This window comes from Micromys minutus, assembly GCF_963924665.1.
Source record: "Micromys minutus genome assembly, chromosome: 8".
Classification (NCBI taxonomy): Eukaryota; Metazoa; Chordata; class Mammalia; order Rodentia; family Muridae; genus Micromys; species Micromys minutus.
The window spans coordinates 8,514,353-8,538,830 of record NC_137977.1 but is presented as its reverse complement, the minus strand read 5'-3'; the positions used below and the strand labels follow the sequence as shown (position 1 = coordinate 8,538,830).

The 24,478-nt window shown below is 40.5% G+C and overlaps 1 pseudogene across 1 annotated transcript; it reads right to left on the bottom strand.

The window, feature by feature from the left end:
* Nucleotides 1-6,696: 6,696 nt before the first annotated feature.
* Nucleotides 6,697-8,075, bottom strand: LOC308423737 (aspartate--tRNA ligase, cytoplasmic-like; annotated as a pseudogene). Its single transcript has one exon. The product of its transcript is annotated as an aspartate--tRNA ligase, cytoplasmic-like (transcript).
* Nucleotides 8,076-24,478: the final 16,403 nt, after the last annotated feature.

The following is a 24,478-nucleotide window of genomic DNA, read 5'->3' as shown; positions in this document are numbered from 1 at the left end:
ATATACTCTCCCCAAATCCATCTAAAGACACAATTTTCTTTCTAGAATGTTTACAACCCATTTAACTAATTAGTGAACTAAAAGTAGTTGGAATTGGGTTTGTGAAAACATGGAGAAATCTACCATATTGGCTTTTAAAATAAAAAATTTTTATCCCACAAAACATTTCATCCAAATTAGATGTGTACTATGGGGCAATGAAAAGTGATTGCAGCCTTCGGTTAATGTGTCTTTCTTTTTCCTTTTTCCAATGTTCTAGTTACATTAACGAGAACAGAAACATAAACTATGGCCTAGGGGTTTCTGTTGGGTAGCTTGTAATTAAGAACAGAGAAAGAACAACAAAGATATATTTTCCGTTTTTTTTCCTTTACTTAAATTCTCAAAACGATAGAAACTTTGTCTTTCTAATCTTACATTTTAAACAGATTAAATCTTTAACAGATTACATTTTAAATATCTACTTATCGTTTTTATCTCTAAGCTTGAGTTTCACTACCTGTATCTGTGAATCTTGATTTCTTCATCTAATTCTGTATTTTTATTCTGAGTTGTGAATGGCTGTCTTGAAAGATGTAATTGAAGAAAAGTGTGGTGTTAATGTGCAATTTGTTTAATACAATATTTTCATAGTCAGTGATGGTTTAATAGAGAAACTAAGTCCTATGAACCTGAACTCTTTTATGGCTAATGCAATTAAGCAAGAATGGAGCACAGAATTAATTGGCTACTGTACAGAGTATCAAAATAAATGCAATTTAAAAAGCTTAAAAAGAAAGAAAGAAAGAAAAAGTTCCCTCAAATCTACTTGTGAATAAAACACTTGCTTTCAGGCTGTTTATGGGTGAGTGATGTGTCTTAATTAACTGTATTTTACTGAAAGGACTATTTAAAAAAAAAACAAAGAAAAAAAGAACAGCATCATAGCTAGCCACTATGAATACAAAGTCTGAATAAAATCAACCAGAAATAAACAGAAACACGCAGCTAAATGGGTGTGCTGGTGTTTGAGGTCTATGACTCATGCACTGCAGAGGCAGACTGTGTTGATGCCAGTGACATCCTATTGTACCTCTGTTCACTCGTAACTTAGAGAAAGTAGATTGACTATGAGATAGGTTATCATGGTGCTCTATTAATTACACCTTTATTTCCCCAGGCAGTCAGCCTGCACACCCCTGCCTGCTTAGAGTCACTTGCACTGTACCTTGTGTTATTGAGTGAGGGCTAGAGCAAGATCTTTGTTGGTTTCACAATATTCAAGGAAGGATTTTCAGAAGAGCAATTTTATTTTAGAAGTATTGATGCACTGTTTTAGAAGAGTTTTAGTTCCAAAGAGTTCATCAAATCCCAGAGTATTTAGCAGAAAAATGTTATATGAGACAGAAGATAAAAAAAAAAAGCCTCATAGGAAATATTTTGCCTTTGTTTCTTTTTAAATATTGGTGAAATACAGAGGAATGCTATCAGAATTTTTAAAATTACATTTGTGTGTGTGTGTGTGTGTGTGTGTGTGTGTGTGTAAATCAGAAGACAACTTACAGCTCTCTCCTTCTATCATGTGGGTCATGGTGATAGAACTCAGACCAGCCTTGGCCATACCTCTCTTCACGGCTGAACCATCTTTCCAACCCTCATGCCAACCATAGCTAAGGTACGGCCCAGTGTCATCCAGCACATTCACAGAGTTGTGTGGCTGTGATCACTGTTGCCACCTATCTTCTGAAAGCTATTGTTTTACACATAAAGAGTTTTTGAGGATCAAAGGCTAATGACCATAGCCATTAACAATGCTTTATTGTGAATGGCTGTTTCAGTGCTAGCATGGGATTCCTACGCAGGGTTGAGTAGTTATACAAGAGACTGTATTGCTGCAAAGACAAACTGACTGTCCTGTTAATTTGCTGATCCTTGGGTGATGCCATAAATGTATGTGTGAGTATGTGTGTGTGTGTGTGTGTGTGTGTGTATCTGTGTGTATGTGTAGTAGGGTAGAGAGCAACAATTCTCCTTTGACATTATTTGTTTATTTATTTTAGATAGACTCGCACTATGTAGCCCTTGTCTGGCCTGAAACTCACTATGAGGACCAGGATGGTCTTGAACTCATGCAGATTCACCTTAGACTCTAGATTATTGGAATTAAAAGTATGTGCCATTTTTCTCCCTGGTTTAAAATTCATCAGGTAGGCTAGGCCAGATTGTCATCAAGCCCCCGGGATCTATATGTGTTTGCTTCTTGTGCTCTGAGACGGCAAACATACCACCATATCTGGATTTTGGGTTCTGGTGATTGGACTCTGTCCCTTGAGTTCACAAGGCAACTATTTGTGAACTAAGTCATCTCCCTGGCCCCATTATGTCTTTGAACAATATTTGTGACAAAAATCTGTTGGGCATTTGAGTCTTCAACAGAAAAATAATGAGGCAATTGTTGGCTTGGCTTTCTTAAGGCCTAACCAACTCTCCTATCCCCCCCTTTCCTTTAAAGATATTTCTTTGCCCCCATTCAGCAGGAAGAAGCTGTGGAGATGGTCGTCCCAGGCCCTATGTTGGGGTAGATGACTCTGGTTATTTTATAATTTGTGTTTAGTTTGTCATTTTAAGGAATAATTGGGAAATGGTCTTAATTTGAACAGAAAAAAATAGCTTTGATATTGTAAATTGTAAAAAAAACTATCGAAATAGAATTGATTGTGTAACCATAATCTTAGTTGGTAGAAATCTTTATAATTGTTACAAAGTTGAAGTTACAATTTCTTACATGGATACAGAAATTATTTTTGAAACAAAATTAAGGTTATTATTAGTATGAATTTATTATATTGATACAAAAATTGGGATTAGTATTGTTAATCTTAACAAGCATTGTGCCTATATAACTCTCCCAAAGATACAAATTTAAGGCCAGATAGCAAACTCATGGTTCCGAGTTAACTATAAAGGGGTGTTTTTTGAAATATTTCAATTAGAAATAGCTGAGTAGTCAAAGGGCAACAGTTCAGGTATTCTTTACATAGATAGTCATCAAAAGCATCAGAAGTCCACAAAATACAATATTCATGGCCATTTCATTATAAAAAATCATTTGTCTAGACACTTGTCTATTACTGTTAGTACCCCCTTTACAGTTTAGCGAGAACGTTGAACATCATTATCTTCAGGAGGTTGTTTCCCTGGCAGGGCAGTCGCTGGGCAGAAGTTGCCCTAATTCATCTATAGACAAAACTTACTGTCCAGGAAAGGACACAAAGTGCAGGAGAGTTGACAGCTCAGTTCTGTGGAGACAGAATAAGCTAGTTCTTCATGCTGATTCCTGTTTCACTTAAGGTCTGCCAGATATTCTGGGGCAGTACGCTGAAGACAATTGCACCACCATTTTGAGGAACAGGGGACTGTGAAGGCAGACAGCTGTCTCTACAGCTTGCTTTAGTTTTGGCAGCTATGTTAGTACTTCCTATATTTTTTTTTCAGGTAATATTTAAGTCATCCTCAGATTTCTGACAAGTTTGAAGACTGGTTGAAGTCTCATAGCCATCCCAAGCTGTTTAGCATTGAGAGAGAGGAGATAGATTTTAGAGGATGGTTTTCAGATGGTTTACAGGCTAACACCAGGGCACAACTCAGGTGTAGAACTGTAAGCCTTTTAAGTTAGGATAGATGGTAGAGCACTTTATCTAAATTGACAGATTGATAGAATAGATGTTGTTTGTATCTCATACTGTGTAATTTACTTGTCATATTTTTTCCAAATTATATCTGAAAGAAGAGTTTTGTTTTTTGTTTTATTGGACAGATAAGATAAGATGTAGGTGGAGGTTTCCTACTTGTTTGTTTATCTAAATAAAGATGGCAGGAGCCAATCACTGGGTGAAGATATAGAGGTGGGTTTTCTGGGTCCCAGGAAGAAGAGGAGACAGGAGAGTCAAAGGGCTTTTCAGCCAGGCTGTGGAGTGGAGAAGATGGACACCATGTAGTCATAAAGGTTATTAGACCCTGGTGGCGGTGTCTGTCACCAGATGAATTCTAACACAGGATTGCTGATGAGTTTAGGACAATAGATTCTGTGCCCAGCAGTTGGAACGTTTGGTTAATTTTAAATATTACGATTGTCCGATGTTTTCCATCTGTGAAGACCCAAGTGAGCAAGAGAGAACGCAGCTGTGGGGGTGGTCATCGGTGGTCGGCAGAGCCAGCCACGGGGGTGGATGTCCAGTGTAGAGAGATCGCTGAGCCGGGCACTTGAGGGAAAAACATTAGCTAGTCATGGGAACTAGTTTCAGAGCCTAGTGTGCCATTAGTTTTTGAAATTACCCTCTACAAAAGAGAAATACAGAAGAATAATAAAGCAATAGAAATACCATAAGACCCAAGCTTATTTTCAAGAGTATAATTGCATTATACTTATTTTTATTACATTCTGACTTATTTTATGATTTTGTTTCTGTGATGAAAACCCTGTTTGGATGTATTTGAGACAGGGTCTCACTAAGTAGTCTAGACTGGCCTTGAACTCAAGATATTCCTGCCTCTGCCTCCTGTTTACCATATCCAGCTTGAGATTGTATTAGTTTTGCAATTTAAAAAATTATTTAAAAATAATGTGAAGAAAGTAAGATTTTATGGGTAATATTCTAAACATATAGGGAGGAAGGAAAAGATGAACCAAGTGCTTTCATTTTTCTCCTATAATTTAGTATCTTGCAATTCTTTATATTATTCTTGAGCTACTGGCAAAGGGATCCACAGGCAAATGGGGCTCTCTAATCTTCTCTTCTTTTTTTCTTTTTTTGTCTCAGTGTCCTTAACAGTTTCCTTTTGTTTTATTTACCATTCTGGGTCACATAAGGCAAATTTGACTCTAGTATGCCAGATTATGAAATACTTGGGGCATGTCTCCCCACGCCATTCCATCCCCATTCTTCACAACTTCCACAGACAGTTTCATTTCTACTTTAATGTCATCTCAGCATATATAATTTTATGCATCTCTGTTAAGTCTATGGCCCCCAAACGAAGGAAAACCTATGATCTTTGACTTTCTGAGATTTGTGTAACTGAGCTAATATGTTTACCTCTAGATGAATCAGTATCATGGCAAGTGATGTACCTTGATCTTTCTCTCTGACTGAAAAACATTCCATTGTGTGTATAGACTATATTTTTCTTACCTATTCTTCTGTTGAGATGTAGGTTGGTTCCATAACTAAGCTATTGTGAAAAGAGCTTCAGTAAACATGGGTATTCAAGAATAGATGTGATATCTTGATTTTAAATTCTTTTGGTAAATGTCCAGAGCTTTGCTATAGGGTAGATCTATTTTCAACGTTTTAAGGACCCTTCATCCCGAGTTCCACAGTGACTCTAACCCCACTCATCATCATCTTAGAAAGATGGGCCTCTTACTCAGGTAGGTGCCTGGTATAGCCCTGTTCATGTGGATGTAGGAAAGCAGCCCAAAAGTGACTTTATGCAGTGCATTCTACACTTAGTGATGCTTTTACTTGCTATTCATTTGTGTTTGGAGTTAAAGAGGTTGTGAACCGCCATGTGGTGCTGGAAATAGAACACGGGTCCTCTGGAAGAACAGATAGCGCTCTTAACCATTCAGTGTTTTCCAGTGCTTTCTGAGCAGCGGTGTTATTATTCTTGGAATAATGGTTTGCAAACCCAAGCCTATCCTGAACTGGCTCTTGATCAAGAGACATATCAGAATGAGAATAATAAAAATAACAGTTGAAGGGGAGCTCCGCCCTATGTTTTGGTTGTGCCCCAACTAACATACCAGGGAAAACAGGAGAGTTTGAAAGCAGATTCAACACAAGATGAAGAACTCCTCCCCTCTTTGCTGGAAACTGAACCATGTCATACTGTGTCTCAGAAGCCAAGCAATCGAAGTGAATATTTATTCAAATGGGCAGAGACTCCAGAAGTTTCCATGCTGCTTTGGAAGTCCATTGTCTACAGCAGTTCCCTTATCCATCAGGAGCAGAAGGCTCCTTAGGCTCCACCTTCCCTGGCAAGCCTCGGCTGGCTCTCATTGCTTTCATTGGAAACATGACTGGGAACATGTATGTAGTCTGTGTCACATTTACTGATGTTTGCATGTCTCATTGTGCTTGAGTGGTCACAGACTCGCAAACTGAAGTTAGTGCTACCAGTCAAAAAGTGTACTTGTATTATTTATTTACTTATTTTAGCTTTACGTTTTTTACTGAATTTCAGCCTCAGAACTGAAAACCATGTTGCAGTGTTACTGTTTCTAGCCAGTGTTTTTAGATACTTCATACGATTTCTGAAAAATCTTGGTATTTTCTCCAATTCTTTTTCTCAATGTCAAGAGTTAAAAGTTTAAATATTGAAAATTTAGAATATTAATACTGTGGCCAACACAAGATAGAAAAAAAATTATACAATCTAAAATTGTTTAAAATTTCCTTAAGATTTTTCTATATCAATAGACTATGCATTTCAACCATAGAAATTTCTCATTAAAATGTTCAAGTATTTCCTATTTATGCATATGTAAAGTTCTAAAATGTTTTTACTTAAATTAATTTGTGCTGAGCTACTTAAAAATAACTGTGGCCCTTTAGTAAGGCATTAGTTCTACTGCGTATCTGAAGCACCTCAGGTTTATCCTAATCAATGGCAGGTTACTGGGGGAGAATACAAAGTGTGGCTTTAAGGTGTGAGTCATTTGGAGTCACGAGGGAACATTGAGGTCTGACGTACATTACACAATCTTAAAACCAGCATCGTCACCCTTTCCAACCCAATGTCACCACCAGCATGAGGAGGGGCTCCAGGTAGAAGGAATCAATGTAAGCTTTTATCCAAACCAGTCCCACCGTGTAAAGCTCTGTAAGCAACTGAGGATCATGTATCGTCCGTGCTCCAGACAGTATTTCTTCTTCTCTCATGAACATACTGGAAGAGTTGTATTGTTTAGGATTTCCTGGGTCAGACATGGAATAGAAAGGTCTTACTGACAATGAATATTTATCAAGAACATAAAGGTCTGTATTATACTTTTCCTTCACTGAACGATCCAACAGTTTCTCATTTGGGGTCTCAGATCTTCCTCGTCGTCCATTTCAGCTCCTGCTTCTCTAAGCATGGCGGAAGTCTCACAATACTCCAGCCCTAAAGATGGCTCCAAAAAATCGAACGGCTCCCAAGGGAACTGTTTATTCACAGTTTGAATTTCAGTCTGAAACCTTGAAGTCCTTTGAATATTTGCACCAAAGTGCCAGCAATCTCTTTTACAACTTCATGATAATGATAATTAAAGGCCATTTCAATATCTAAACCAACACACTCGGTTAGAATGTGTGTGGGTATTGGAGTCTTTGGCTCTGGAAACTGGTCCAGTGCAGAAAACCTTCTCAAAAGCAGCACAAGCGCACATCTGCTTGTATAGTTTGGCCTTCCACACCTTTGTTAATTAATGTTTCTCGGAGGAGATGCCAGATGCCCGGGCTGGAGGCAGAGGACGGCCTGGCTCGTGGATGTCCTGAGTCAGTGACTCTGTTGTCTAATCTTGTATCGTGGTAACAGAAGCCCTTCCATCCTCTTTTCCTTCCACTTTAGGCCGAATAGCATCATCCAGCTGCAAGGGCAAGCGAGGTGCCAGCCCAGCCAATCATATAAATCTTCTGGACCTTGTAACTCAGCATCCTGCTGTGTGCAGCTTCCGGTTTTCTGATTTACTTTTCTCACAACGCCTTCTACGTCAAGAATCCTTTCTATGTTGACGCTGGCAGCAAGTTTCACCATCTGCTTGCTTGCGTGGTCTCCCACCGCCACAAGGGCCTGGCCACTAAACTGCTGCCGCCTCGGGACTACGAAGCACCGCTTCCCTTTTGCTCTGCTCGTATAAACTCTTGCACGGACCCAAACAACCTCATCAGCTTTTTGCACTGTCAGATCCTTAACTCGAACCAAAACTCTGGTTTTTCCTGTGATTGTATCATAAAGGATATCCCATATCTCTCCTTAGCATAGTTTTCTGCCTCGTCCACGATCTCCCACAACATCTCCTGACCCTTATGGCTGGCATTGGCGCTGGGCATCAGGACACTGGATTTGGGCAGTGGATATAACCCTTCCTCACAGGCTTCCATGGGGCAGGCTAAAAAAAGCATCTCCCTCCCACAGTGTTGCCCCCCCCCATCCTTGTTTTAAGTCCCCAGACCGTACCTGTATTTTAAAATAGCTTGCAAAAGTGTGGATTTGTCATCTTTTGCCATTCAAGTTAGTGAGAACTGTATACCTATCCTGATCATCTAGACGTGCCTGGAGGTCTGATTGTGCTTCCGACAACTGTTTGTATTTTAATTGGTGGTAGCCAAGCTGCTGACCCAACAATGTTTCTCCATGCTTTGAATTATCTTAAGAATATATACTTTTTCTTTTTTTGGTTTTTCTTTTTTTCTCTGTGTAGTTCTGGATGTCTTAAAACTCACTCTGTAGAAAAGGATGGCCTTGAACTTGGAGATCCACCTTCCTATGCCTCCCAAGTGTTGGGACTAAAGCTGTGTGCCAACACTGTCCAGCTTTCTTTGGAATATTTTTAAGGAAAACATTATATAATATTTGTGTGTGTGTGTGTGTGTGTTTGTACACTTGTGATATCAAGGATTAAACCCAGGATTTTCCATATGTCAGCTGAGAAGTCTACTACTGAAGTACAGATTAACTGTTATGCTGACTCCAGCCCAGACTTCCAAAATGCAAATATACATTAAAAATTAATGTATGCCGTGAACCAGGGGTCAACCCCTCTTTCCTCTGAACTAATCTGATTTGGTAACTTACTTGTGGAAATGGATTTGTAAGATAGTACAGAGTGTGAGTGGGAAGTTTTCCAGATGACTCTCACTGCTACTGCAGAACACACTTGTCCTTGGTACCAGTGATTTGCTGGAGGTAAACCTGATAGAGTTGAGTCTTTTTACATAATGTATATTGAAATCACGGGTTTCTTTCTTCTGCCAGCTGCCCTGGCCAAACTCATAGCCGCTCTCCCATGGCAGGGACAAGGACTGACAGCTATGTCCTTGCTCAGGTAGCCATTACCACTCACTAACGTGCTATACATCTCCTTGAAGAGGTAACGTCTTCCACACGGAATGGTTGTAATACACACCTTTTATCCTAGCAATTTGGAAGGCAGAGGCTGGTAATCTGAGTTTAAGACCAGCCTGGTCCAGGATGGTTATAAATACACAGAGAAACTTTGTCTCAATCTCCCAACAAACAAACGAACAAATCACCATCAGCCCCACCACCACCAGCAACAACCAAACCAAACCCCAAACTTCACGCACAACATTCTGAACAGAGCAACAACAGTGCAGGCACTAAGATAGGCAGTTAATAAATGGTACCACTGAATGGAATGGAAACCCTTTGTAAGGCCAGAGGCATTGTCAATAGGACAAAGAGAGAGCATACAGAATGGGAAAAGACGTTCACCAACTCCACATCTGATCAGGATCTAATATCCAAAATCTATAAAGAGCTCAAGACACTAGATATCAAAAAACTAAACAATCTAATTAAAAATGGAGTGCAGGTCTAAAAAGAGAATTTTTAATAGGAATCTCAAATGGCTCAGAAAACTTCAAAAACTGTCCAGCATTCTTAGCTAGTATGGGAGTGCAAAATTAAACCACTTTGGGATTCTACCTTGTATTTGTCACAGTGGCTAAGTGACAGCTCATGTTGGTGAATGAGCAAGAACATTCCTCCATTGCTGTTGGGAGTGCAAACTTGCACAGACACTGTGAAAAATCAATTTGAGGGCTCCTCAGAAAACTGGGAATTGATCTATACCACTCCTGAGCATAAACCCAAAGGACATTCTATCCCACCACAAGGACATTTGCTCTGCCATGTTCACTGAGGCTTTATTCATAAAAGTCCGAAGTTGGAAGCAACCTACATGTCCCTCAGCTGAAGAATAAATAATGAAAATGTGTTATATTCACACAAATGGCATCATGAAATTTATGGTAACTGGATGTAACTAAAATAAATAAATAAATAAATAAATAAATAAATAAGTAAATAAATAAATAAATAAATAAATAAATCCCGAGTGAGGTAACCCAGACCCAGAATGACAAATAATCCAGGGGGACACGTGGATCTTCCGGGATAGGGGGAGTCAAGAAATCAGGTGAGGGAGGGAAGAAATGGAGGGAGTGGTGGCTGAAAGCAATGGGCGGGGTAGGGTAAAACCTAGAGCAGTGGAAACTTCCTGGAACACATGAGGATGACTCTAGTGAAGATTCCTAGTAATGGAAGATATAGAGTTTCAATGTCTTTTGAGACCAAGCAACGTTTCCAGTGGTGGGCCTGGGTTGTATTTGGTTGAGTTGTTGGCTAAGAAGTTTCTGTGGAGTTTCCCAAACATCCCAGGCTGATGTTAGAACAGAGGGTTGTTCTCCGAAAACTAATGGAGCCGGGTGTATTGCATTTCCAACCTCCTTATAACTCTTTTTGTAGGTCAGTCATGTTTTCATGGGCTTCAGAAAACTCCCCTTCCTCTTTGCCCTCACCCACATATCAGTGCACAAAAAGCTTCTTGGCACACATTAGATCAAACATGTGATCTAGACCTAATCAGTGGTGGCATTGCTCCACATGCATACAGCTCTTCGGTCCTTGGTCAGATCTCTACCAAGTACCACAGTGAGAGGCTGGTAATTAATGCCAACCTTGAAGCCAGTGGGGTACCAGTCTACAAAATGGGTGGTGCATTTGGTTTTGATGGTGGCATTGGCAGCATTTACATCTTTGGAGACCACATCATTATGGTACAGCAGCCAGCAAGCCATGTATTTATTATGTCGAGGGTCACATTTCACCATCTGGTTGGTTGGCATTAGGGATCTCTGCTATTTTAAGTTGCTAGTGATCGGCTTTCTCAGCAGAGATGACAGGGACATACATAGCCAAAGGGAAGTACATACAAGGATAAGGTACCAGGCTGGTTTGGAATTCTGTCAGATAAAATTTAGTGCTCCATTGTATCTGAGGGAAATCGTAATAGAAGACACACTCTCATTAATAAGGTAGTTAAGGTTAGTGTAGGTTGGGTTCCCAATGTTGAGGTTTCTATGAAAGATGTCATAAATGGCCTCTATGTGAAGGCACAATCAGAGTGCTAAAGGGTGGCATTGGTGGTGAGGATGGAATTGTAAGACTCAGCTACAGCAGTGGAAATCTGCATGCTGAATAAATGGACAACTCCAGCTTGGATTTCTTTTCACAATCAACAGAGAGCTTCTCCACCAGCAAGATGGTGAACCCAGTCAGTTGCCCTGCCAGAGCTGTGGAAAACCAAGAAACCCTAAAGACCCACGCCCTTGTCAGCTACCTTGTGAATTTGGACCAAGACAAGGCCAGTGATCTCCTTGTCAATGGTGTAGTGGTCACGGGCATAGTTATGACAGCATCTTCTTTGCCTGTGTTGAGCTGCTCAGGGTGGAAGAGCTGGCAGAAGTTACTAGCTTCATCTATTACTGTGAGTTTCAGGTTTACAAACACTGCCTGGGGCATATACTTGCCAGCACCTGCCTCACTGAAGAAGGTTTTAAAGGAGTCATTTCCTCCTTCAATGGTCTTGTTACTTAGCATCTGGCCATCAGGTTGGATATCATGTTCCAAGCAGCAGAGCTTCTAACAAACACTGCTTACCTGCACACCAGCCTGGAGATGTACTCATGCATATTTATCCTTTGTAAAAACTGAGAAAGAGTGGATGGCAACGACCTCCCATTAGTAGACTAATAAGTCCAGGGGAGAAGTCGTGTGTGTCAAGAAGAATCTATTTTCACTTAAAACAACAAGATTGCTACTATCTTCAGTGTATTTAGAACATAATGTAATCTGCCTGTTGCAGCTTTAAACACCACAGGATCCTTGTCTTCTGCCTTCTACTGGCTAAATTGTACTAGTATCACACTAGCAAGTCTCAGAGAGATGTTTTTAAGGTTTTTTTTTTTTTTTTTTTTTTTTTTTTTTTTTTTTTTTTTTTTCCTGAATGAAATTGCAGCCCAATTCTTCTTCCAAGGGAAGAAATAACATGTAGAGAATTCTGTTGGTTCCCTAACTCCATGCCAGGAGATGCAGTGACCACAGGTCAGCACCTGGGCTCTCTGCCATGTCTCAGATGCTGACCTATGGAAGGACAGTGTCTGGAAGCAGTATGGCACATTGAGAAGGAGCAATCTAAAGATTTCCATTCTCAGTGTAATTGGGAAGTACCAGCTCTGACATGGCAAGTTAGGGGCACATATCTAACTGTAAGTGATGTGTCATGCTTAATTCTTCAAGGCCTCTTCTTCTTCTTTTTTTTTTCTCAAAACTCATTACTCCTGACTTTGTACCCAGTGAGGCATTGCGCATCTGTGCTTCTGTGATTAGTAAGTTCCTAGTGCATTTGCAAAACCCGTAAAACTTGTGCAACTCACTGCGCTCTGTGATTTCTCTATTGTACCCTAACCAGAAGTCATGAGACTCTTCCTGGAAGGATTAACTGGTGGGTTTATAACTTTCAAGTGTGTTTGTCACTTCTGCTTTTCGGGGACAGATGATATTGCCTCATGAGAGCTTGTTTTGGGAAAACGTTGCCCTATAGTTTGGGATGTCTCCTTGGCCTTCTGTCACATCATTAGCATTATTCTATCCATTAATGTTAAGTGTGGAACCCACTGTCTGCTTCGGTTGTTCATGAATCTATCTTATTGACATATATTGGTTGGTCTACAGAAATTGTCTATATTATTTCACACTGCTTCGTTTTGAACCATGATTACAATTTACTTCCTGTGTTTAAACTTCTCTAGGATTAGCCTAAACATTAGGTGTGTCTCTCAAAAAATAATTCTTATAGTAGAGGTTTATATTTTTTTGATTCAAGACTGGTACAGGTCCAGCATATATGGCCCCTTTCTGGAAATTAGATCAAAAGAAGGATGGAAGTAGAGAAAGCTCCTTTTCTCTCCTCCCTCAACAGGACTGCTGCTCCATGAGTCATGCAAGGCTGAGTTTCTGATGTATTAGACAAAAGACAAATGTGATGGATGTTTGTTCTCATCCCTCATCTTGTGCAATGTAGTGGCTTAGTGTTAATCACCTGTTCTGTGGTGCAGAATAAGGCTGACACATTCTCAAGACACCTCTCTGCTTCTTTTTTTAAAAAAATTGAACAACTTTATTTTAAAAAGCAAAGATAAATGTACAGATTTTAAGCATTTTTGCATAAAAGTATATGAAGACATTTTTGTCAGTACTTGATTTTTTTAAAAGTTTGATAGTATGTATTGAAATCTTACTAGTTACAATGAGCATAAAGTACATGTAAAACAAGATGTAACCTGGAAATAGTCAAAGTTTTCTTGGTGTGTAAAGATTAAGCCTTATGGTTTTTCATTTTCTTTCTTTTTTTGACCTTTGTTTTTCTTAAACTTCTGGGGTGTTCAGAGCTTTCTAGGGTTAGTATCCAATTATCAGTGACTGCATATTATGTCTTTTCTTTTGTGACTCAGTTACCTCACTCAGGATGATATTCTCTAGATGCATCCATTTTCTTAAGAATTTCATGAAGTCATTGTTTCTGATAGCTGAGTAGTACTCCATTGTGTAAATATACCACAATTTTTGTATCCATTCATCTACTGAAGGACATCTGGGTTCTTTCCAGCTTCTGACTATTATAAATAGGGCTTCTATGAACATTGTGGTGCATGTGTCTTTGTTGTATGTTGGAGCTTCTCTGGGGTATATGGCCAGAAATAGAACAACTAGGTCTTTAGGTAGTACTATGTCCAGTTCTCTGAGGAATTACCAGACTGATTTCCAGAGTGGTTGTACCAGTTTACAAGCCCACCAACAGTGGAGAAGTGTTCCTCTTTCTCTGCAACCTCGACAGCATCTGCTGTCATCTGAGTTTTGGATCTTGGCCAATCTGACTGGTGTGAGGTAGAATCTCAGGGTTGTTTTGATTTGCATTTCCCCGATGGCTAATGATGTCTATCACTTCCTTAGATGCTTTTTAGCCATTCAATATTCCTCAATTGAGAACCTTATGTTCAGCTCTGTACCCCATTTTTAAATAGGGTTGTTTGATTCTCTGGTGTCTAACTTCTTGAGTTCTTTGTATACCTTGGATATTAGGCCTTTATCAGATATGGGGTTGGTAAAGAGCTTTTCCCAATCTGTTGGCTGCTGTTTTGTTTTCTTGACAGTGTCCTTAGTCTTACAGATACTTTGCAATCTCATTAAGTCCCATTTATCAATCTTTGACCTTAGACCACGAGCCATTGGTGTTCTGTTCAGGAAATTTTCTCCTTTGCCTATGTGTTCTAAGGTTTTTCCTTCTTTCTCATCTAATAGTTTCAGTGTACCTGGTTTAATGTGGAGATCTTTGATCCACTTATACTTGAGCTTTGTACAAGGAGATAAGAAAGGGTCTATTTTCATTCTTCTGTATGCTGAGTGCCAGTTTTACCAACACCATTTGTTGAAGAGGCTATCATTTTTCTATTGAATGTTTACAGATCCTCTGTCAAAAATCAAGTGACCATATACGTGAGGGCTCATTTCTGGATCTTCTACTCTATTCCATTGATCCACATGCCTATCTCTGTACCAGTACCATGCAGTTTTTAGCACAATTGCATGTAATATAGCTTGAGGTTAGGGATAGTGACTCCTGCAGATGTTTTCTTGTTGGTGAGGATGGATTTCACTATTCTAGGTCTTTTGTTATTCCAGATGAAATTTCACATAGCTCTTTACAAGTAGAAATGGCACAGTGTCTGCTGCTCAGGCATCAGTTGGAGGATTATTTATTTAAAGTCTAGGTAAGGGGGTTGCTATTGTAAATCTCCTCAATTTTCAATTAGTCTACCAATGTTCTCTTATTTTTTGAAGAGAAATTCATTTTTATAGCTAGTACTTGCATAGGAATCAAGTTATACCTTCTTCTGTTTTTTTTTTTTTTTTTTTTTTTTTTTTTTTTTACATTTGTCATCATATTGTATATGGTACTTTTCTTAGAAAAGTTAATTAATTCCTGGAGTCTTTTAAGGCTATAAAATAAACATAAAAAACCCAAGTAACTTTTCTTCAGTAATGGAATTTAGATAGTGACATGAAAAAAATAATTCATTTAGAACCTTAGTTAAGAATGATCAAATATTTGGAAGTAATTTTTTTAAGATGCACAGAAGACCACTAAAAAAGGATATAAAATGCAAGACTAGTAAGATATTATGTTTATGGATGAAACAAATTGCTTCTGCAAAGCAACAACTCTTTAAAAAAAAGCTACATGCCTTTTTCAGGATTGACTTGGAGTGTAGGCAGAGTATAAAGTTAGGGACCTAGAAGACCATAAGGAAGAAAGAAAAAATTGTTCCAAAATGCTCATAAAGGCCACTGAGGCTGCCATCATACTGAGTGGTGGAGTGTGAAGTTACCACGTGCCAAGTCCTGCCTTCACCCTTTACACATTCTGCCTATGGAAACCCAATAATAACAAAAGCATAATTGAAAAGGTTATTGAAGGGCCTCGCTTTATCAGGCATCGAAATTTACACTAGGGCCTCTGTTATCCCCAAAGCAACCATTAGATAGAGCTTTTGCTTCCAGAGGCCTAGAAAGATGGCTCGGCAGTAGAGTGGTGCTGAGTTTGATTCCTACCATCTACGGTGGGCAGCTCACGATTACCTGTAACCCCAGCCTCAGGAGAATGCTCTGCCTCTACAGGCACCTGTATTCATGAGCACCTGTCTCTCATACATGCACACGATTGAAAATAAAAACAATTCTTTTTTTTTTTTTTTTAAAGAATCATTTCTTCTTTACTCAGGGCTCTCTAGGAAGAATTTGGCTACAGCAAGGCTGAATTTGCTGCTAATCCGTTGTTTCTGTTATGGGTAGAAGAAGAAATTGTCTGGTTGTAATCTTGGGAGATGGTATCAAGCCTGTCTGGTTCAGCCACCATAACCTTGTCTCTACAGTTTCCCATGTAGGGCTTTCTTTAGGGAGCTATACTGATGGACATTTAAGGCTTATTCTGGCTGTTAGTTCAGTAGGGCACATGCTATACACTGGGAGAGCTAGTGAGAGTTACCTATGACTTGGTAAGTCATATTCTGAGATGGGAGTGAACCTTGTGTTTGCCTGTGTTACCCACCTCAGTCACCACTGAGGTTACATACAGTACTATTTTTGTCTGCTCCTTTGATCGTTCCACAATTGCTCCCACCATGTATAGGTGAAAACTATTAGTGCACCAACACGCAGCGAGGGTGGCACTGCTCTGCAAGTACATAAATAAGATAAGCACAGTGCAGAAAGTAGAGTTCTGTGCAGACATTCAAAAGGATTAACTCAAGATATCACAGTGGACTTCCTGTGATGTCATTCTTTATTCTTTTGCATAAGAAGATCAAGGTATAAAATAGTACATATCTTAACATTTGTTAGTATGTGACTATATTTGTTTATGATTTATATGGCTGCAAACAATTGCTTGAATACAAAGAAAGCATGAAAAAATAAATACTAAGCTTTTAGGATGAGTTTTTACATAAAATAATGTCACCCATGAGGGGTGTCATTCGACTAAAAATGAAATGAAAAAGGAATACACTGGGACCTCTTATTACTATTTTATTCTTATGTTACTGTTTTAATTTCTGTGCTAACCCATCACATTCATCCACCTATGTATGTAACATATGCGTCTGAAAAATAAAATACTTTGATTAAAATGTATTTTTACTTTTCAAAGTCATCTGGAAAAAAGGAACTTGGCCTTAATATAAAAAGTTATACATAATTGTTATGTTATGGCTTTACCTGCTCATAAAAACATACCATACTGAATTGAACTATTCAGTTTCTTTGAACTACATGTTTATCTTTCATTGAGAATAAAAATGTTGTCTGGAGACAGGCATCAGCTACACACATTGTGTTGAAGGTGTTGTCAGACCGACTCCTATTATGGCTGACAGAGCACTTTGAAGAGAGAGACAGGAGTGGGCCTGAGGAAGAATAGCCTTTTAACTTGTGGCCAGAAGTAAAAACCCAAGTAGCATCTTTTATTATTCGGAACTGACATTCTTATTGTGGAGGATAAAAGCCTTGCAGTTCTGGGGATGGGCGTTTATAAAATATAACATTGATAGTTATTCTGAGACTAGGGGTGCAAAAGATCTGAAAAGGGGTTTCCAGGGTTGAGATGTCCGCTCTGTGGCAGAGTGCTCACTTTAGCATGCTAAAATCCTGGGCTCATTTCTTGGCATTACCAAAAACAAAAAAGGAGGAGGAGGAAGATCCCGGATCTGGAGATGGGGACACAGCTCAGTTTAAAGGGTGGATCTCAAGAGGGGAACATGGTTGGCAGCTGTCCTCATCATCAATTCAAGGTGATGCCTGTGGAAAGTCTACTGAGGAGTGTACCAGCATCTGCCTCGGCTGGGTCTAATCTGAGAGACTGATAAGGATTCTAGGTGCTGGCTTGAGTCATGTCACTACTTTTAAAAAGAAGGTTGTCTTGAACAAAGTATGGAATGTGAAACACCATGCAGTTCAAATGAGCAGGACTTTTCCAAATGCCATAACACGAACTCTGAAAGGTAAGGGTCTGGATCTCTCATCTGTCCCTGCTTGCCTTTCAGTGTGTACCTATTGAGTTTTTAAGTACATGAGCAGAAGACTGGGTGAGAAGAAGTGATACAGAGACTTGAATGTGTTTCTTAGGTTCAGATGGGCCAGAGATGGGTCAGGCTCGGAAGCTAGTTAGTACTTCCCACTACTTTGCTGGCTGCTCCCCAGAGACTAAGCTCAAGATGTAACTTCTTCAGGTGTTTGCATGCCCAGAGCTTCTGGGAGAACTTCCTTCAATGATATACAAAAATGTTTGCTTAAGAGTTGATTTCTTAAGCCCTAACACTTGAGAGGCAGAGGCGAGGCAAGTTCTACCTATGTCTTTGAAGTCAACCCATGTCCTGGCAGCCAGGACTACATAGTAAAATCCTAATTTAAACAAACAAACAAACAAACAAACAAACAAACAAACAAAGTAAGACGATTTCTTTACGAGTCTGTATTCCCCAGTGGTAAGAGCCTTACTTTGTTCCTGTCTGTACCTTCGGTGCCTGTCTCAGTGCCTTTCAATCAATACTTGTTGGACAGCAGCAAACCTTGCACAAAACATGGGCCAGGGCTCATAGCTCTGAATGACTTGAATTTATACGTCTGGAGTCTTGGGAGCTAATCTAAAATCAGCGTGAGAGACCCCAGGTCAGACTGAAAGATGTGGCCAAGTTCAGAGTCTGAGAGCTTCTGTCAGGTCAGCCTTTGGAACCTGAAAGAAAGAAAAGTCGAGCATTACGACGTTAAGAATAGCTAGAGAAAAACAAGTGCGCAAACCTGTTGGAACTGTGGAGTAAAAATTAGGAGCACTCTATCAGGAATCAGAGCAGGCAGCCATTAGGACTTCAAACTCCGAAGCAGGAAACCACTTTCTCAGTACAGGGACTTCACCCATGCTGAGAACTGGGCGTGGCTTGCTTCCCAGCACAGCTGGAGAAGGCTGGGCAGAACTGGGTGTGCTTGGCTCCCCAGCAGGGAAGTGAGCCTGGAGGTGAGCCACACCCTCAAGCGTGACTCTGAGGTAGGTGAGTCTCTCCTGGGTCATTCCTCCTTCTTATCCTTTCTGATGCTTCATTCTCCCCTTCCTTCCTCTCCTTCCTTTCTCTCTTTCTGTTTTTATTATTTTTTACTGGGAGCATGGTAGATCTGAAATCTGTATTCATCTATAGATCAGAGGAAAATTTGCCTTTTGTGCTTTTCCTTGAAAAGATAATTGCCCTCAGTAATTCTCCCCCACCTCCATCTCTGAGAGACCAGTTAGTTACAACCCTGGACTCTCATTTATAAACTACTAAAACTTACAAGCTGTTGGAGATAGGGGTGTGAGCAGGTTGGGGTACTTTGTGCCTGACCTCAGTAGGAGCTGAAGCGATCTATCTCTTTTAAAAGTGTCAGACCGGGAAAGGAATACAGCACCCACCCATCAAAAAATTCCACAGCCTTCCAGAAAAGTTACCCTTAAGGGTCAGCAGTTCCTTGCCTTTTCAGAACATCATTCCATACTTTATCTGACACAACATCCTGGGGACCATGGGTGGTCTGTCAGAATAGGCTTATTTTGAAATATAATGCCTGGGATACTCCAATCACTTGTGACAGAAAACATACTGCATTCCCAGACAGAACAGAATGGGGGCTGGGAAGATAGCTCAGTTGCTGAAATCCTTGCCACATGAGCGTGAGGATTTGAGTCCAAGCCTCAGAAAGCCAATGGTGTGTGTTTATATGTTTATGTGTGTGTGTGTGTATGTGTGAATGTGTGGGTGTATATGTATGTGTCTAAGTATGTGTATGTATGTGTGTGTATGTGTGTGTACATGTCTATATGTGTGTATGTATATGTATGTGTCTATGTGTGTGTATGTATGTATATGTGTGTGTATGTCTCTGTGTGTGTGTTTGTGTGTGGTTGGGTGGGAATGAGTTCCAACAAAAACACATAATGATGTTTACTGGGGAGACAGAGACAGCTGATGGCCAATTATCCTAGACAGATTGGTGAGAGTGAAAAACAAAATTAGGTTTTACCTTTTCATTCCTGTGTCTAAGAGAACCATAAAACCCAAATGCCTCAAATTTGCAAGCTCCTTGCCCAAGGATAGATATTTCTTAAAATACTGAAGGCTGTTGTTTGTGGGAGATTACAAGTCACATGTTGTGCCTCCTCTAAACAAGTTTGTTTGATTCAACTGCATGGGATGTGCTTGAACACATGTAGGTGGGAGGTAGTTAGGATATATGCTTGGCCCTAATTGTACCCAATGGCAAATGCAGCTCTGCAAAATGTGACATTGCCATTGTCTGGAACTCAGAAATAGACCTGGCCAGAGTCTATTCTGACCAGTATTTAATTAAGGCTTGCTTCAAATTTGGATCAAAATTGAGGCACTGGTCTCATTCTTGACTGATGGGATTAACATGGGCTCCAGACCAATGGGAGACCATGTCTCCAAAAATAAAACGTGGCTGGTATCTTTGGAAGACTCTGTCAAGGTTATTCTTTGATTTATACATGCACAAGCACAAGTGTGCACGTACCCACAAACATGCACACCCCCACTCCTCCCACAACCTAGCACTGAACAATCTCATACCTAGAGACTCTGTTGTTGGAGAAACACATTTTTGCAGGCAAGGAGTATGAAGTCCAGATACTAGACTACTTGACCATTGAGTTTCTCATTGTGGGCTGACCTGGGGCCAGAATCCCACTCCTAGGTTTGGAGATTCTGATGACAGTGTGACACTGGATAATGGGACTAAGCTTTCATCTTTACAGAATGCAGTGTGCTTTATACTAAAGGAAGCTGAAGATGACGGAATCAAAGTAAACTTGTGTCCATCCATGCTTGTAATCCCAGCACCGTGGAGGCCAAGAGGAGGAGATACTGATCTCCAGGTCGATCAAAGCTATGTAGTGAGATCTTGCCTAAAAAAGTGTGTGTGTGTGTGTGTGTGTGTGTGTGTGTGTGTGTGTGTGTGTGTGAATATAAATTGATGAAGAAATATGTACCTCCAGCTCATGGCCTCTTCTCCATGCAAATGAACATTTTCCTGAGGAACAATTACTGTAGGCCTCTGGTGGATGCAGATCCCAGAAAACTCATTTTTATAAATTCTTCTCTTGCAGCTCAGGGTTTAGTACTTTTTAATTTCCCCAGTGCTTCCTGGGAAGAGGAATTCTCTGCAATGATCTTACCTGTGTGAATGCCATGACTTCATGCAGCTCTTTAATTTCATAAAGAAACAATCAGGGGAACACTAGTGACTTCCTGGAGAATTGTATTCATGTGTGAACTCTTCACCCAGTTTCCCAGAGCTTCAAAGTGTACAGGCAGGACTTCAATCTCGGGGTCTCTTCCCTCATCCCTGATAGGATGTATTTTCATGTATTCTCTTTTAGAGAAAAAACTTTAATACTGAGAATTGCTTACAGAAATCCAATTCAACCATCAAACACTCACTCCACAAGAACATTCCAAATATCTCAAGGCATGGACACAGCTTGTACCGAAAGATACAAGGGCAGAGACCTTGTCACAACCTTGCATCTGGGTGTGTTAGATACACAAGGACAGAGGGGAACTCGTTATGCAATCCCACCTCAAAATTACCAGCTCAACCCAGCTTCAGGCTTACTACAAAGCACTTCCTTATTTTTATAAGATATTTTCTAGCTGACAAAATGAAGGCTGTTTTCTCTTCCAGCTCTCTGTGCATCAGTGGATCTGTGTGTCTGTCATGAAACTCAGTGGTCTCTGCGCTCTTCTGTTGTAGACAAGGGTGCCTCAAAAGCACTCTGCTGAGACTTGCAGTGAAGTGAACACACCCTGGCCTTCAGAAAGAGGATATTTCTCTTTACCCACAGAAACCACATTTCCTAAACCAGCAGGATTTTCTGGTCGTACTTTTCTACCTTCCTCCCCCTTTGCCCTCCCTCAGGAAGGCAGAAGAACCTGAAAGCTGGTTTCTTCTTCATCCCTGGGCTTTTGGAGTACCGCATCACGTGTGGGGTAGCCTGCGGGAGCCATCATAAAGAGAAACAAGAAGAATAAGGTTCTTGTTTTTCTTTTTCTTTTTCTTTTTTTTTTTTTTTTTTGGCAGAAACTCTTTATGTTAATGCCCCTGGAAGAGAATAAGACCACTACTCCAATTTAAAAGCAAGCAAATTTGAAGCAAACTTTAATTAACTATTGGCCAGGTTGATGGACTCTGGCCAAATTCATCTCTGGGTCTCCAGAAAATAGCTCTGAAAGACTTAAAAAGGTAATCCCCCATGGCCACCTATTTCCCATTAAGTCCAATCAGGGGCAAGCATGTATCCTGATATATTTCCTGCCTGCGTATCTCCTTCCCCATCCAATCAGGAGCCAGTAAACATCTTGATGTATTTTTTGCCCATGTGCCTCTATCTCCCAGAACAACAGCCTCCAGCATTTCAGGAAGTTTCTGTCTTTGGGCATTTTTGTTTGTTTGTGTTTTGATCTCTCAGGCACAGTAATGAAAACCTAAAACATAACATTGGGTCTCACGCTTGTCCATATCTCTCTCGCTACTTCTTTGCAGAACACAGCTTCTGGACTCCCATCAGAAACTATGAAGGGAGAAGCAGTGTTTCTCAACCCATGGGTCACAACCCCTTTTGCTAAAGTTCCTTGGATTTAAAGGTGATCTTTATGGGGTGAAATTCTTAGCGGTGGTGGATGTAATCTGACGTGATCATGTTAGCCTTACTATATCCCATGTTAGCTCTGCTCATCCTCATCCTTAATCTGTACTACAGCATGTTGAGACAGGGTTGTCATAGCTTGTGGATGTCATGTTCAAACAGATCCTGGTTAACTTACCCAGGTCTATCTGATCCTCTGTCATTTCCATCTCCTTCCTTTGGACACTTGAATTCTTTGTCTCTTCTGCTCCAGCACATCAGCAGGAGAAAAGCAGCCGTGACAGGAAGACTGAAGAGCTGCCATTAAATGTTAAGTTTTACCCCTTAATAAAGAAGATGGAAGGCTCGAACATGTGACTAGACACCCATCACTTTCATTACAACCACAGCCAACCTCATCACACAAATATGGCAAGCTGGTAAGATTCGCAAGTGTTTTCTGATGGCTGCTATCTGTGTGCACCAATGGCTAATCATCAACTCCTCTTCAGCAGTGACCTGGGTGCCACTGACTCTGGGGATCTAACAGGACTTGAAGACCAAGCCATACTCTGGTCTCTCTGTCTTTTCTCAGTACAGGGAATGGAATCCAGGGCCCCAGGTTGTGCGTCAACTTCACCAAGCATCAGAGTAAATTTTGCATCTGCCAATACAGCCTGGACCAGCCTCAGACTTGATACAGGGTTGTCCATTCAATGAGCTCCCCATAGCAAGAAATGCAGTAGGAAGGTCCCTGAATGAGACTGAACTCACAGACTTGGTCTAGAACCGAAAAGGAAACTTGGATTTCTGATTCATCGATGCCACAATCATAGCTCATTCCTGCCTGCCTGTAAGCTGCTATGGACAACGTCTGGGACTGTCTTGTTATGTTCACATTGTAAGGCAGATGTGTTATAGATGATGCATTCCTTGTTGTTGAAAATTTAGCTCTGACAGAAACAATGTAAACCACATAGGAACTGTATATATGAAAGCAACAGTCATTATTATTATAATATGCAAGAGCTGGGGAAGCCTTATTGCCTACATCTTACAATGCTTTTTACAAAAGAGGCTAATGTAATAGGTAAGTGAGATTGTATACATGAATCCCAGTTTAAAAAGCACAGTGAAGTGCATATTACATGTAGTGACAAAGTTGCATTTTATAAGGGACTACGTGTTTTCTGAAGGGGGCGGAACTGTGCTGGCATTAGCTGAGAAAGCTCTCTTAAGCACTTAGACATTTCTTGATGCTACCCAATGATGTCCACTTTCTCCTTAAGTTTCTCAGCTTTCTTTAATAAGCATATGTATGGAAGAATATGTATAGTAAGCATCTGTTGTGCCAGTAGAATAACAATTGCCAGAGAGGAAAATAGCCCAACATCTCAACAGGGTCTTCTCTTAACTTCTGTGGTAGTTTGAATAAGAATGCCCTCCAAGGCTCTTATATTCGGATACTTGGTCCCCAAACCTGTCAGCTTCAAAAGAAAGTCAGGACAAATTGCTAACTGTGGTGCTTATTAGCACACCAAGGCACATGCTGGCCTGGATCACATATACCTGAGGCAGAGCCCATGATGGTATCCTGGCTTTTCTCACCCTTCCCTAAACTTCTTCAGCCCATGGTTGGTGGTGTGACTTTTGTCCCCAGCCCATCTGCCTTGCCCCCTTCTCTTGGTTCTCTCTCTCTCTCTCTCTCTCTCTCTCTCTCTCTCTCTCTCTCTCTCTCTCTCCTCTCTTTTTCTCCCTTCCTGTCTTCCTGCTTCCTTTCTTCTCACAGTCATATTCAGTCTAGTACATTCTCTTCCTGCTTTGAACTCTTCCAGACGCCTCTGGGCTGTTCTCTCCCTTCTATCTATAATTAAACCTTCCTGTCAGCCACACCTTGGAGCTTCACAGTCTCACTTTGCACGGGGAGGTGTGGCCTGGAACTTTTGCCTTCCTTTTCTTTGAGAGCTGCGAACAGACCACAGCCTGAGCTCTTAGCAGTGCCTGGCTCCTGCATCACGAACTCTAAGGCTTCGAGAACATAAGCCCATGGAACACTTTTCTTTGATGAGTTGCCATTGTCAAGATGTTTTGTCAGAGCTGGAGAAGTAACTAATAGAGAAGTTGGTACCAGGAAATGGGTTAATG